Below are 15,377 nucleotides of genomic sequence, written 5' to 3' on the forward strand. Positions count from 1 at the left end.
CAGGCACAAACTCTGATAAGTGAACTGTGTCACTTATCCAAGTTTCGCAGCTGCGGGATGTGTGTATGGAGGGGCTAAGGAAAAAAAAGCGAGCTCGAGTGTTGATCGGTGTGATATACAATGTCGGCAAAATATGTTTTTCTGTTGGAACTTTCTAGAAAATCCAGCACCTTCCCCCCTCCTCTTTTCGCCCATGGCTCACTCACACACTGACCAGTGCCCCCCTGCCTGGGCTAGCTCTGAAACCTTAAACCAACTTCCTCTCGAAGAGCAGGGGGAAGGGATCCCTTTGTTCGGAAAAACACAGGCTGTATGCCGGTATATGGGAAACATAAAAATAAGTCATATTGCGAAAACCATACACAGCAGAGATATAACAATCATATTTTTGTGATCTGCGCGATCCCGGCATCCTTACGGCGCCTGTGGCGTAGTTCTCAGACTTACAGAACCTGAAATATGGGTTCCTTCTAAACGGCGGGTCAGAACTACTGCATATTTGGTCTGGAATTATTATACTCCACAAACCACAAACAATGATGCCATATATATGTCTGTGCGGGCTTCCCCCACTAAGTTATGATTATTATAAGTTTTACTAAGATTTCTACCTAGAGAGTAAGAGAGGTGGGCACTCTCCAGACTGCCCCTTTCGGTGATGTCACACACCCGGGCTATAAGGTACCCCTCCCGTACAGGGAGGTCAGAAGAGCTCCAATCCTTGTGCTGAGCAGAACCCAGATGAGTGGAGACGTGCAGCTCCGCCTCCACCCCCCTTAAAGCCACATGGGATGCCTAACAACAACTGACTAAATGTGAGTGTACCTTCTTCTTTCATCCACTTTGCTTTATACTTGTCTAATGTACATATTTTATGTCTCAATTTTATAGCAACTTTTATCTGTAATCACTGCCCTACTTTTTCGGGGAATAAATGATATAATTATTTAGATCTGTCTCCATGCTCTAAGACTCGAACTATACGCCTTTGTTAGATAATCGCTACTAATCCAAGGGGTTTGCCACGGACCCTCTTAATTTAACACTGTGAATTAAGTAACCGTGACTGGTGGCAGCGCGTTGTGTACGGCTATTGCGGCTTGCTGGCAGTACAGAAGGGTCTTATATTGCTGAATAAGGGGCTGCGGCCACAGCATTGATAATTCCCTGACTGCAGAAGCCTAATTGCCGATTCACAACAGGCAGCCCGTCTGGCGACTAATTATCCTAGGTGCAGTTCCCTGACTGACCTGAGGGTAAGGGGGCTCCAGAGAGCTGCGAGTTCCAAAGTGGAACTGAGAAAGTGGGATATACATAAATCCCCGCAGTATTTGGAAGATTGATAGCAGTGGTGGGGCATCCAAATTAAACTCCCCCTGCGGCCAATTGTAGAGCGAGAGTAGCTTGCTGGATATTTTTGTCACATGGTGCCAGTGGTGGGATAACTAAGATAAGCCCCAACTGTGCCTGTGATAGCCGTGTGCCGGCATTGTGTCTCGTCCCTCCGTCCGCTGATACACCCGGGTCAGTGGTGGGACTGTGACATAGTGGTGACACAGGGTCCGCTGTCCGTCGCGTTTTGGTGGCAGCGGGACCCCCGTTAGTCGCCTCCGTATTTGGACGAACGGCGGTGGGCCATTCGTCACAATCGGTGAACTGCGTCACCAATCAACGCTCAGCGGCTGCGCACGGAGGTGGCGCAAAAGTGGGGTGGAGGGGGGTAAAAATAGGGGGAAGGGGGATGGGGGATTGGGGTGGATGAAGAGAGATTGGGCAGGGATCAACAGTTAGGGTTGTAGTTAGGTGGCACAAAGGGGGGTGAAAAAAATGAAAAACGGCAGGCACAAGCTTGGATAAGTGACGTGTGTCACTTATCCAACTTTTGCGGCTGTGGGATGTGTGTACGGAAGTGGCGCAAAGGGGGCTAAGGAAAAAAAGCGAGCTCGAGTGTTGATCAGTGAACTGCGTCACCAATCAACGCTCGGCCGCTGCGCACGGAGGTGGCGCATAAGTGGGGTGGAGGGGGGTAAAAATAGGGGGAAGGGGGATGGGGGGATTGGGATGGATGAAGAGAGATTGGGCAGGGATCAACAGTTAGGGTTCTAGTTAGGTGGCGCAAAGGGGGGTGAAAAAAATGAAAAACGGCAGGCACAAGCTTGGATAAGTGACGTGTGTCACGTATCCAACTTTTGCGGCTGCGGGATGGGTGTACGGAAGTGGCGCAAAGGGGGCTAAGGAAAAAAAGCGAGCTCGAGTGTTGATCGGTGAACTGCGTCACCAATCAACGCTCGCCGGCTGCCACGGAGGTGGCGCAAAAGTGAGGTGGAGGGGGGTAAAAGGGGGGTGAAGGGGGGTAAGAGGGGGGGTGGAGGGGGGATGGGGGGATGAAGATAGATGGGGGGGTGAAGATAGATTGGGGGTGTGAAGATAGATTGGTCAGGGGATCAGGGATCAATTAACACTTACAGTTGTAGTTTTCTTTCTTCTTTTTTCTGCAGGGATTGTGATGCTACAAGCTGTGGCACCACAATACCCAGCACAGGAGCTCTTGCTGCGTCCGACCTCTCTGCAGGAATCCTCAGCTAGAGTGAGGACCCCTGCAGACAGGTCAGACAGGTCAGAGGCAGGTCAGGGGGCAGGTCACAGAGCGGTCACAACGCTGCTGTGACCTGTCATTGGTGGGATCGAATGATTACATCGATCCCACCAATCCCTGATCTGCCTGGTGACCATGGCAACTGCCTAGAATCGGAGCTCACAGCTCCGATTACTAGGCAGGTCATGCCCAGGTCACCAGCAGGGCACAGAGCGGTCACATGGTGACCGCAGCTGTGCCCTGTGGTTGGCGCGATCGCCGATCTAATCGATCGCGCCAGCCAACTCCTGCAGGCCCAGCCTAGGATCGGTGCTAATATAGCACCGATCCTGGCCGGTACTGGCAGGGCACAGCGGCGATATAGCGCCGCTGTGCACTGCGATTGGCGCGATCGATCAGATCGGCGATCACGCCAATCCGGGTGCTTTTTGCCGGTGCCTGGCATTGCCAGGCACCGGCTCTAGGATCGAGTACATCAGTACTCGATCCCAGCCTAGGACATCATTGTTTCAGCCAAGCTGATTGGCTGAAACAATGAGAAACGATGCGATTGGCTGTTCAGAATTGAACAGCCAATCACAGCACTCTGGATGCCGGGGGGGCGGGATCTCAGCCCGGGATGCCGACGCCATCTTTTGTAAGGTGAGATGGCGTCGGAATTTTAATGCGATCACCGTGACTTTAGTCGCGGTATCGCATTAAAGGGCCCGACGTACTATCCCGTCCACGGTCATACGGGCCCGGGTTCCGTGGACGGGATAGTACGTCGGATGTCAGGAAGAGGTTAAACTAGAACAACATGGGAAGGGATGCAAAAGACCAGAAAAAGCCATACACCTGACAAATGCTATTGAGAACTCTGCTATTAGAAGTGGAAAGGAAGAACAAAGACAAAAGAATCTAATTAATAAAATTATTGGAGAAAGAGAAACCAATCACAAACTAAAATGTTTCTATACTAATGCACAAAGCATGGGCAACAAACAAGGAGAATTGGACCTACTAACACAGGAAAAGAAATATGATGTCATTGAAATCACTGAAACTTGGTGGGACAATACACAATTGGAATACAAGACTAAAAGGATACAACTTATTTGCAAGAAACAGACTTGATAAACGAGGAGGAGGTGTCACATTGTATGTTAGAAACGCGTATATCTGCACAGAGATTGAAGCTTCAGAGACTGGGAGTTCTGTGGAAACTGTTTGGGTAAGAATACAAGGACAGAACAATGGAAAGGACACCATTGTAGGCATTTACTACAGGCCGCCTGTGCAAGCTGAAGATATGGATGAACTCTTTATGCATCAAATGGCCAAGTTCTACAAAAAATATGACATAGTTGTCATGGGAGATTTCAACTATCCCGACATTTGTTGGGAATCTCTCTCAGGCAAAACTAACAGGTCAAGGAAATTCTTATCCTCTCTTGCTGACAACTTTATATTCCAAAAGGTAGGGGAGAAAACAAGGTGAACTGCTACCTTGGATCTAATCCTTATAAACAGGGAGGAAATGGTTGAGGAGGTAAAAGTGGCTGGGACCCTAGTAGGTAGCGACCATGCTATTTTAGAATTTTGGATAACTAGAGGAGAAAGACCTGTGAAGACTCAGACGTCAAGGTTAGATTTCAGAAAGGCAGATTTTAAGGGATTCAGAAAGAGAATTGGAGGGATCCAATGACTGGATATCTTTAAAGACAAAAATGTCCAGGAAGGATGGGAAATTTTGAAAAATGAAATTCTCAAAGCACAATTGTTAACAATTCCAAAAAGAGGGAAGAAAAGGAAGCATTTAAGGAAGCCAAGATGGATGAACACAGAACTTAAGCACATGCTAAAAAGGAAGAAAAAAATGTTTATAAAATGGAAAGTGGGAGGCATATCTAAAAAAGAATATAATGCTGTCTGCAGAACCTGCAGGGCACAAATCAGATTATCTAAAGCTGACAATGAATTGAGGCTTGCAAGAGATGTCAAAAGCAATAATAAAGGATTTTGGGGTTATGTCAAAAGTAAAAGAAAAGTCAAAGATGCTATAGGATTTTTACAGGATGAAAATGATGAAATGGTAAGACAGGATGTTGAGAAGGCCGAACTTTTAAATTCCTATTTTGCATCTGTTTTCTCTCAGAAAGGAAATGTAACACCAACTGTTCTTCACTGTCCTATTAAGGGAATAGAAGAATCCAAGATATCTATAAACAGAAAGATAGTGAGGAAACACTTAGCTAACCTAAATGAGTTCAAGTCTCCAGGTCTAGATGAATTACACCCCAGAGTACTGAAGGAGATAGCAGAAGAAATTTTTGAACCCCTCTCCATAATCTTTGAAAATTCTTGGAGAACAGGAGAAGTCCCAGAAGACTGGAGAAGAGCAAATGTTGTTCCTATCTTCAAAAAGGGGAAGAAGGTGGACCCAGGCAACTATAGGCCGGTGAGTCTGACTTCTATACCAGGAAAGATCTTTGAACAAATTATTAAACAACATGTATGTCAGTACCTGGATAAGAATGAAGTGATTAAACAGAGTCAGCATGGGTTTGTAACTAATACGTCATGTCAGACTAACTTAATTTCCTTCTATGACGGAATCACTGATTGGGTGGATCAAGGAAATGCTGTAGATATAGTATATCTTGACTTCAGCAAAGCATTTGACAAAGTATCTCATACAATCCTTATTGAAAAAAATGACTAAGTATGGAATGGACAAGGCAACTGTTAGGTGGATTCATAACTGGCTTAGCGATCGGACCCAGAGAGTGGTCGTAAATGGCTGCACATCCAGTTGGAAGAATGTCTCAAGTGGGGTACCACAGGGCTCTGTCCTGGGCCCTGTATTGTTCAACATCTTTATCAACGATTTAGATGAAGGAATTGAGGGTAAACTCATTAAATTTGCTGATGACACAAATCTAGGAGGGATAGCTAATACTAGAGAAGAGAGAGAGAGGATTCAAAAAGATATAAATAAACTGGAGAAGTGGGCAGCAACTAACAGAATGGCTTTTAACAGGGAAAAATGCAAAGTACTACATCTGGGCAATAAAAATGAAAAAAGCATATACAGAATGGGAGGAATAGGCCTAAGCAACAGCACATGTGAAAAAGACTTGGGTATACTAATAGATCACAGATTGAATATGAGTCAACAGTGTGATGCAGCAGCAAAAAAGGCAAATACAATTCTAGGATGTATTAACAGAAGCATACAGTCTAGATCACGTGAAGTTATTATTTCCCTCTACTCCTCTTTGGTCAGACCTCATCTGGAATATTGCGTCCAGTTTTGGGCACCACATTTTAAAAAAGACATCAACAAACTGGAGCAAGTTCAGAAAAGAGCCACCAGAATGGTGACCGGTCTGCAAACCCTGTCTTATGAGGAAAGGTTGCAGGATTTGGGATTGTTTAGTTTGCAAAAGAGAAGACTGAGAGGAGACTTAATAGCTGTCTACAAATATCTAAAGGTCTGTCACATTGTAGAAGGATCAACTTTATTCTCATTTACACAAGGAAAGACTAGAAGCAATGGGATGAAACTGAATGGGAGGAGACACAGATTAGATATTAGAAAAAACTTTTTGACAGTTAGAGTAATCAATGAGTGGAACAAGCTGCCACGAGAAGTGGTGAGTTCTCCTTCAATGGAAGTCTTCAAACAGAGGCTGGACAGACATCTGACTGGGGTGATTTAGCGAATCCTGCTTTGAGCAGGGGGTTGGACCAGATGGCCCAGGAGGTCCATTCCAACTCTACGATTCTATGATTCTATGATTCTATGAATACCCTGAAAGGTTATCAAAATTTGGTCTATTTACTCTATAAAAGAGAAGACTTAGGGGAGACTTAATATATATGTACAAGTATATCAGAGGGCAATACAGAGATCTCTCCAATGAACTGTTTGTACCAAGGACTGTGACAAGAACAAGGGGGCATTCTCTTCGTTTGGAGGGAAGACAATTTCTGCACCAGCATAGAAGAGGGTTCTTCACGGTAAGAGCAGTGAGGCTCTGGAATTCTCTTCCTGAGGAAGTGGTGATGGCCAACTCACTGAATGAATTTAAGAAAGGAATGGATGCTTTTCTTGTGAGTAACAGTATAGAAGGCTACGAATAACAGAATATTATAGGAAGATTGTTGACCCAGCTTAGGGGAGGGAATTTTTTTCCCTATGGAGAAAATTGGCTTCTATTCTGTGGGTTTTTTGCCTTCCTCAGGATCAACAATGCAGAACAGCTGCACTAAAAATAGGCTGAACTAGATGGACATAAGGTCTTCCTTCAGCCTTCAAAACTATGTTACTATGTTATGTTATGCATAGCGTCATCCCTTTATTGCATAGTGTCCTCTCTTGCCATGTATACCACTGTGCCTTATTACATAGTGCCATCTCATGAATCCAAACAACCCTGAGGATAGGGAAAAAAGCGAACAATGCAACGCACGATCTAAGTGCAGTAGAAACTAGGTGTAAATTGCCCACATATAATTTCACTCATCTAGTCAAAGGCGAAAATTAAGCATTGAAAGGGGTTCTGACAGGAATCCAAGGGAGACTGGGCACACGGAAAAGGCCCTCAGACATCCTTGGTAAAACAATAAATAACTAGGAAAATCCCAGTATGTAGCCAACGCTCCCATATAGAGATTCTCATAGATTTTATATACTGTATAAATATCTGCTTTATTGAGGTAATAAAAAATTACAGGACAACGTGTTTCGACTCCTACACCCTGCAGTCTTCTTCAGGACATTAAAAAATAAATAATATTAAAAGATCAGCCACACACTGTTTTTATACATTTAACTTCAAAAGGATCAAATAGGGCAGAGCACTGGAGGAGCTCTAAAGCCCCACCCAGAAAAATGAAAAAACCACCCTATACCAAAGGGACAAATCCTCCCAGGACATGTCCTCATTAATGCACAAATTTGCTTGTGTCTGTATTTACACTGTGTATAAGTAACTACCATATAAAATACCATAAAATTAAAAAGTAAATACAATTTTTTTTTTAAAATTTTTAAAAAAATTCTTTTTAAAAAATCCCCCCAAATTTTTCTTTTTCCTTTCATTCACCCATCCCTTCTTTGTCTTGACTTTTTTCTTTTTCTTTCATTCCTTTTTCTCTCTCTTTTCAATTTCTCAAAAACAATCATAAATATGTATAATAACAAAATAATCATAAGAAGTATTCAGCAAATATCAAAAACATTATACTGTCCCTTCTACAATATTTTTCAGACTTTCTCTACCACATCATTCAAACCACTAGGAAACAAAGTTTGGAGCTGATAAATGCAGAAAGATTTTTCCGGTTTAGCACTTGGTTCCGATTTGAAATATTTTCAGGAACATGTTCTACAGGAATCACCGTAATATTCAACTTTTTTTGATCTTTAATTACCAAGTGCCTAGATAAACTGTGTTGGACTAAGCCGACTTTAGTGTTGTGGCGACGTCCATTGATTCTAGCAGTGTTTGGGCCAACATATTGTAGGTCACACGAACAGATGACTACATAAATCACAAAAGTGCTTTCACAGGTTAAATGCTGCTTTAACATAAATTTATCTCCTGTACTGTTAGATGTTATCGATTTTGCTCCATGCTGAATTATGGTGCAGGTGCAGCAATTTTTTTATCTGCATTTGTATACTCCTGCATTTTTTGTTTGTCTCATAAGGTCAGAACACCCATTTTTTCGGGGAACATTACTGGGAGCTATTAGATTTTTAATTGTGCGACACCTCCTAAAAGTGATACCAGGCTGATTTGGTAGAAATTTTTTTTCTAAAAAAGAATCCTTTTATAGCAAGTGCCAGTGTTTATTTAAAATATTCCTTAAGAGCTTATTTCCTTTATTAAAACCTGTGATGAAGTTAAACTTAAAACAACACTGATATTTTTAGGGGTTTATTTTTAGATTTTTTTTCTCTACAATTTCTCTCCCCTCTTTGGGTTCCTGTTCATTATTCACCAAACATTCCCATTATGTTTTACTCAGATTTTTTTCGAAAGCAAAACTTATTTGTTTCTGTGGATATTTTTTATCCAAAAATCTCTTTTTAAGGATTTCAGACTGTGCAGTATAATCTGAAGCTTTACTGCAGCTTTTTTTTGTATCCAGTGAAATTGGCTGTGTGGAATATTACCTTTCCATTTGGTATAATGTGCACCTCTGAAATCTAAGTAACCGTTGCTATCCACTTTTTAAAAAAATGTTTTTGTAACAATCTTACTGTCTTCATGAGAGATGTCTAAATCTAAATATGTAATTTTATCGCTATTGACAGTTGCTACAAAAGAAATCCCCCAATCATTACGGTTAAGATTGTCGATTAATTCCCTTGCTTTTTCAGAAGTGCCGCGCCAGAATATAACTAGGTCATCTATGTACCTTTTATATAGCAAAATATTTTCTTTAAAAATGGGATCTGATAAAACTGATAAAGACTCAAATCGCCTCATAAAAAGATTAGCTAAACTTGGCGCGACTTGAGTCCCCATTGCGGTGCCGAGCTTCTGAAGGTACAATGAATCCTGAAATGTAAAAACTTTATTTTTAAGTATAAAATCAAGTCCTTTTAAAAGGAATTCTCTTTGTGCTGCAGGAAAATTTACAAGATTTAGAGGAATTTAAAATAGCTTCCCTATATCAAGCAGTTAATAGAGAGACTACTACGAACCTTGAATCGTATGAAAATGATTTAATAGATATAAAAACTAAAAAATTTAGAAGGGATGCATTTGATTTGAAACCAAAGCAAATAATACCTAAAATATCTACAAATAACCCTGACCAATGAAAAAGGGAAAGTTAATAAAAATAATGTAAATAAAGATGAGACATACATTGAGAAACACAATGGGGTCTCCTAAAAGATTACAAGGTTCGAAGACTTCTAATATAATGGATGAGGTCCAAAGTACTAAAGAGACAGCCACATAGATCCTTAAGCCCCCGTCACACATAGCGATCTCGCTAGCGAGATCGCTGCTGAGTCACAAGTTTTGTGACACAATAGCGATCTCACCAGCGAGATCGCTGTATGTGACACTGACCAGCGACCGGCCCCACTGCCAGTTATCGCTGATCGTCCTGGAATAGCCAGGACTTTTTTTGATCGCTGGTCTCCCGCTGGCCAGCACGCATCGCTGCGTGTGACAGGCGGGAGACCAGCGATCAGCGCGCTGGTAACTAAGGTAAACCCAGGGTTTCTAAGCACCGGGCGGTGCTTAGAAACCCGATGTGTACCTTAGTTACCAGCGCGCTGATGCAGGGAGCTGGTAACCAAGGTATACATCGGGTTTCTAAGTGATGCACGCCCCTTAGAAACCCAATGTGTACCTTAGTTACCAGCTCCCTGCATCAGCAACTAAAGTACACAGCGACACTGCGCGCTCTGCGTCGCTGGTGCTGATCGCTGGTGAAGCTGTCTGTTTGACAGATCACCAGTGATCATGTAGCGACTCACCAGCGATCCTGACAAGTTGATATTGTTGTCGGGATCGCTGGTGAGTCGCTATGTGTGACGGGGCCCTTAAGCAAAATCTGTTATAAATTTATCAGTACCGCTAAGCACAAAGCAACTAAACAGGAGTATTATGAAAAACAGAGCACTAGACCGAAAAAAATTAACAAACATATATTCTTCAAGACATCTACACCGAAAATCCCAAAAAAGGCACCATACTACAAATTTGGATGATTTAATTAATTTGAATATGATTTCATTGGGTCTTCATTGCTTGATATTAGATATTAGAAAAAACTTTTTGACAGTTAGAGTGATCAATGAGTGGAACAGGCTGCCACGAGAAGTGGTGAGTTCTCCGTCAATGGAAGTCTTCAAACAGAGGCTGGACAGACATCTGACTGGGATGATTTAGCAAATCCTGCTTTGAGCAGCGGGTTGGACCAGATGGCCCAGGAGGTCCCTTCCAACTCTACGATTCTATGATTCTATGATATGGGGAAGTTATTTTAAATTCCTCTAAATCTTGTAAATCCTGCTGCAGCACAAAGAGAATTTCTTTTAAAAGGACTTGATTTTATACTTAAACATAATGTTTTTTCATTTCAGGATTCATTGTACCTTCAGAAGCTTGGCACAGCAATGGGGACTCGGGTCGCTCCAAGTTTAGCTAATCTTTTTATGAGGCGATTTGACTCTTCATCAGTTTTATCAGATCCCGTTTTTGAAGAAAATATTTTGCTATATAAAGGTACATAGATGAACTAGTTATATTCTGGCATGGTATCTTGCTGCAGCTGCACCATAATTCAGCACGGAGCAAAATCGATAACATCTAACAGTACAGGAGATAAATTTATGTTAAAGCAACATTTAACCTGTAAAAGCACTTTTGTGATTTATGTAGTCATCTGTTCATGTGGCCTACGGTATGTTGGCCGCATGACCCAAACACTACGTGCTAGAATGAATGGACATTGCCACAACACTAAAGTCGGCTTAGTCCAACACAGTTTATCTAGGCACTTGTTAATTAAAGATCCAAAAAAGTTTAATATTATGGTGATTCCTGTAGAACATGTTCCTGAAAATAAACCAAATCGGAACCAAGTGCTAAACAGGAAAGAATCTTTCTGGATTTATCAGCTCCAAACTTTGTTTCCCAATGGTTTGAATGAGGTGGTAGAGAAAGTCTGAATAATATTGTAGAAGGGAAAGTATAATGTTTTTGATATTCACTGAATACTTCTTTTCATGATTACTTTGTTTTTTATAAATATTTATGATTGTTTTTGAGAAATTGAAAGGAAAGAGAAAAAGGAAATTAAGAAAAAGAGAAAAATAAAGACAAAGAAGGGATGGGTGAAAGAAAGGAAAAATAACAATTTGGGGGGCATTTTTAAAAATAAAATATTTTTTTTTTTTGGTGTTTTATTTTTATTGTATTTTATATAGTAGTTCCTTATACACAGTGTATATACAGACACCAGCAAATTAGTGCATTAATGAAAACATGTCCTGGGAGGATTTGTCCCTTTGGTATACAGTGTTTTTTTATTTTTCTGGGTGGGGCTTTAGAGCTCCTCCAGTACTCCACCCTATTTGATCCATTGGAAGTTGAATGTATAAAAAGAGAGTGTGGCTGATCTTTTCATACTATTTATTTTTTAATGACCTGAAGAAGACTCCAGGATGTAGTAGTCAAAATGCGTTGTCCTGTAATTTTTTATTACCTCAATAAAACATCTATGAGAATCTCTATACGGTAACGCTGGCTACATACTGGGATTTTCCTAGCTATCTATAGTGTCATCTCATGTTATGTATATCACTGCCCCATATTACATTATGTCCTCTCATTACTATTCCCACAAGGGAAATAATTCGGTGCAGCATGTTAGGTGCATCTGTTATGAATGGGTCACCGAGGAGGAAAACTAAACAAGCTAAGTCACAGAAAACCAGAGAGGTTGGTAACTATGCAGATTGCAGACCCCTGATCCTAACCACAACAACTAGCAGCAGCCGTGGAGCGTTCCTACGATGAATCTAGACGCCTCGTCACAGCCGGAGGACTAAATAAGCCTAAAGCAAGAAAAGGGGAAAACTAACTGCCCCAGAGCAGACCCCAAAGGAATAGACAGCCCCCACACATGTATTGACGGTGAAACAAGATGAAAACACAAACACAGGCAGGAAAATAGGCTGCGCAAATGATGGGGCCCAAACTAACTAGAAAGGACAGGAAAGGAAAGACACTGTCTGCAATCTGCCCAAAAAACCCTACAAAAATAATGTCCAACACTTCTGATAACAAAATTAACCCTGAAGTCACTAGACTTCTCCCACTATATCAGCACTCTGAAATATTCTGAGACAGAGCAAAAAAGAGGCCAATCTAATAAGGGACAAAAAGCAAATTGGCAAATACAGATAAATAGGAGTGGAAATTCAACACAGCCCCAGCCGGGGTTGACTGACCACACAAAAAACTGAATAGACCAACAAAATCAAGTGTGAACATTAGCAGAAACACTTAGCTTGAGATGACTGGAAACAGAGCTGAAAACCATGACTTGAAAAGCCAGAAGGAATCACCAGCACCAGAAAAGGGCGTCGGCTGTCTTAAATCCAGTCTGAGATTCCAGAGATCCAATCGTTATCCTCATCATCAGGTGGCAGATCTCTACTAATTAAATCAACCTCACTACCTCCTGTTACCACCAGAGGGAGCCCGGAAGGAGAACTCACAACTGGTAGACCAGAAAATGAGTTCACAACATGCATCACTCTTTGTTTCATCATCTGCCAAATGTGCCCCTGTGCAATGGTATCCCCCATTGTCATGTGACATGTTACATGACACATCAGATGACTAGGGTGGACCCAGTCTAAACTGCCCAATGAGTCCCTGGCTACCCTTACTTGCCCCTAGGGTTGCATTGTGTACCTACACAGGGGAATCTTGCAGATATCTGAAAGTTGGCAAGAGAGGTAGGGTAACTTGTAGGGAATTATAGACTCCCGATAGTCTGACAGATATTTCTTATATGAATATCTTCTGATCAAAGTGGGGAGTTAAAAAATGAGAGCTTTTGTAGTTGAATAGTAATCTGTCATCTAGTTGAGTGTTGCAATTAGCACAGTTTTTTTTAACTCTTGGCAATATAAAATTCATTTTTTTTCCCTGAGTTATGTGTGTTTAATTAGGAAGGAGAGTTAATTTTTCTCAGGTGTTTAAATTTAGCAAAATTATTCATTCTGGGACTGCTCAGTCTGGACTTGGTGACCTAAGTGGTATGTGAACAAAGTGAGGATTTAAAAAAGGGAGTTGAAATAAGAACTTCTACACTTTTAAGTGCTTATTTTTTTTCTACCTTTTATTATTCTTTAAAGTTTTTTTTTGCTTGATTGGATAATGTATAGCAGGATTAGAGGTTTCCTTCAGTCTGCCATATGTATGCCCAATTGGAGTTTGTTGTTGAATACAGCTGCGGTGAATGTGAGCATGTTACTAACCTGGAAGCTTAGAGTTCTCCAAGTTCAAAATGCAACACTGAGGTTGATTTACAATCTTGAGAGGAACATGTTCCTCTCTGACAAAGCATTTAGTGGAGTAGACATTGAGAATTGAGATGTAGGTCAGGAGGTCAGGCAAGTAGCTGGGTTAAAGTAGTGAAGTGCAGTGGAAAAAGGCCTAAGAAAAGAAAGGCCACTCCCGTTTCTGTACTTCCAAGCAAAACTGCAAAATTGGATGATGATACAGGGCTCTCAGTTTCAGAAATGCCAAGCATAATAGATACCACTCTGGACAGCCAAGAGAACAGCCAATTTGATAACTGGAGAATGGTAATGCAGGTAGGTTGAGCAATTAGTAGTTAGTAGGGGATTCTATATTGAGGAAGACAGAATAATTTGTCATCAAGACTGCCTCAAAAGAATGGTTTGCTTTCTCCCTGGTGTCAAGGTCTGGCATATGATGGAACGGGTTTATACATTTCAGTGAGGGGATTGTGATTTTCCAGTTGTCTTGGTACATGTGGGAACCAAAGACAGAAAAAATGGTAAGTACAGAATCCTTAGAGATAATTAAAAAAAAAATGTGCTCGATTTATAAAGAGTTGAGGGGTCAACTCAAATTAAATGATAGGGGTCAACTCTAGCATTTAAAAACTGCAAACCTTTGAATATAATATGTAAAAAGGTAATCAATTCAGCCAAACTGGAAAATGAATGGTGGGTAGGCAATGATCGCACCAACGGCTTGACCTTATGACACGCAGTGATCTCTAGGATCTGGATGTGGCTAGAAGTCTTGGAGATGCAGCACACGACAGCAGAAAGAAGAGGACTGGATGGTGGAAAGTGGGTCAGTCTGAGAGTTGTGTATTAGTTTTTTTGTTAACCAATACACACTTTTCTGGCCACCCTGCTGCTAGCCATCCAGTCCTGTTCTTTATGTAAGGCTGAGTTCACACGTGGTGGTTTTTTTGCGTTTCCGTGGCGGTTTTTATCACACGATTTTGCCGTGAAAATGCGAAAAATAAGCATCCAATGCATTCCTATGGGATTCCGCAATGCTGTGCTAATGCTGCGGTTTTTACCGCGGCGGAATTGCTTTGCGGTAAAAAACGCAGCATGCTCATTAATTTCGCGGAATCACGGCGATCCTGCACCCATAGGAATGCATTGTTCTGCTTACTTTCCGCATGTGGCTGTGCACACCATGCGAAAAGTAAGCAGAACATTTGCGGATGGTACCCATGGTCCAGAGGAGAGGAGACTGTCCTCCGGGCTTTGGGTACCATTTCCCTGTAAAAAATAGAATTTAAAATAAAAAATATTGTTATTCTCACCTTCCGACGTCCCGCGCAGCCTTCCCACCTCTCTCCATGCTCCCGGTCCCAGTAAGCCTTTGCAAGCGATGACGTCCGTTCTCGCGGGATCGCGAAGTCTCGCGGTCATTCTCGCGACATCATCGCGAATGACCGCGAGACGTCGCGATCCCGCGAGAACGGACGTCATTGCGGTAAATGTCGCAAAGGATTACTGGGACTGGGAGCGTGGAGAGAGGCAGGAAGGCTGCGTGGGACATCGGAAGGTGAGAATAACATTATTTTTTTTTATTATTATTATTTACATTCTATCTTTTACTATTGATGCCGCATAGGCGGCCTCAATAGTAAAAAATTGATCACACTTGTCAAACACTATGTTTGACGAGTGTGACCAACCTGTCAATCAGTTATCCAAGTGATGCTACAGATCGCTTGGAAGACGCTTGCAAAA

The sequence above is a fragment of the Dendrobates tinctorius genome, unplaced genomic scaffold, assembly GCF_039654945.1.
Source record: "Dendrobates tinctorius isolate UK_male_01 unplaced genomic scaffold, ASM3965494v1 ptg000057l, whole genome shotgun sequence".
NCBI lineage: Eukaryota > Metazoa > Chordata > Amphibia > Anura > Dendrobatidae > Dendrobates > Dendrobates tinctorius.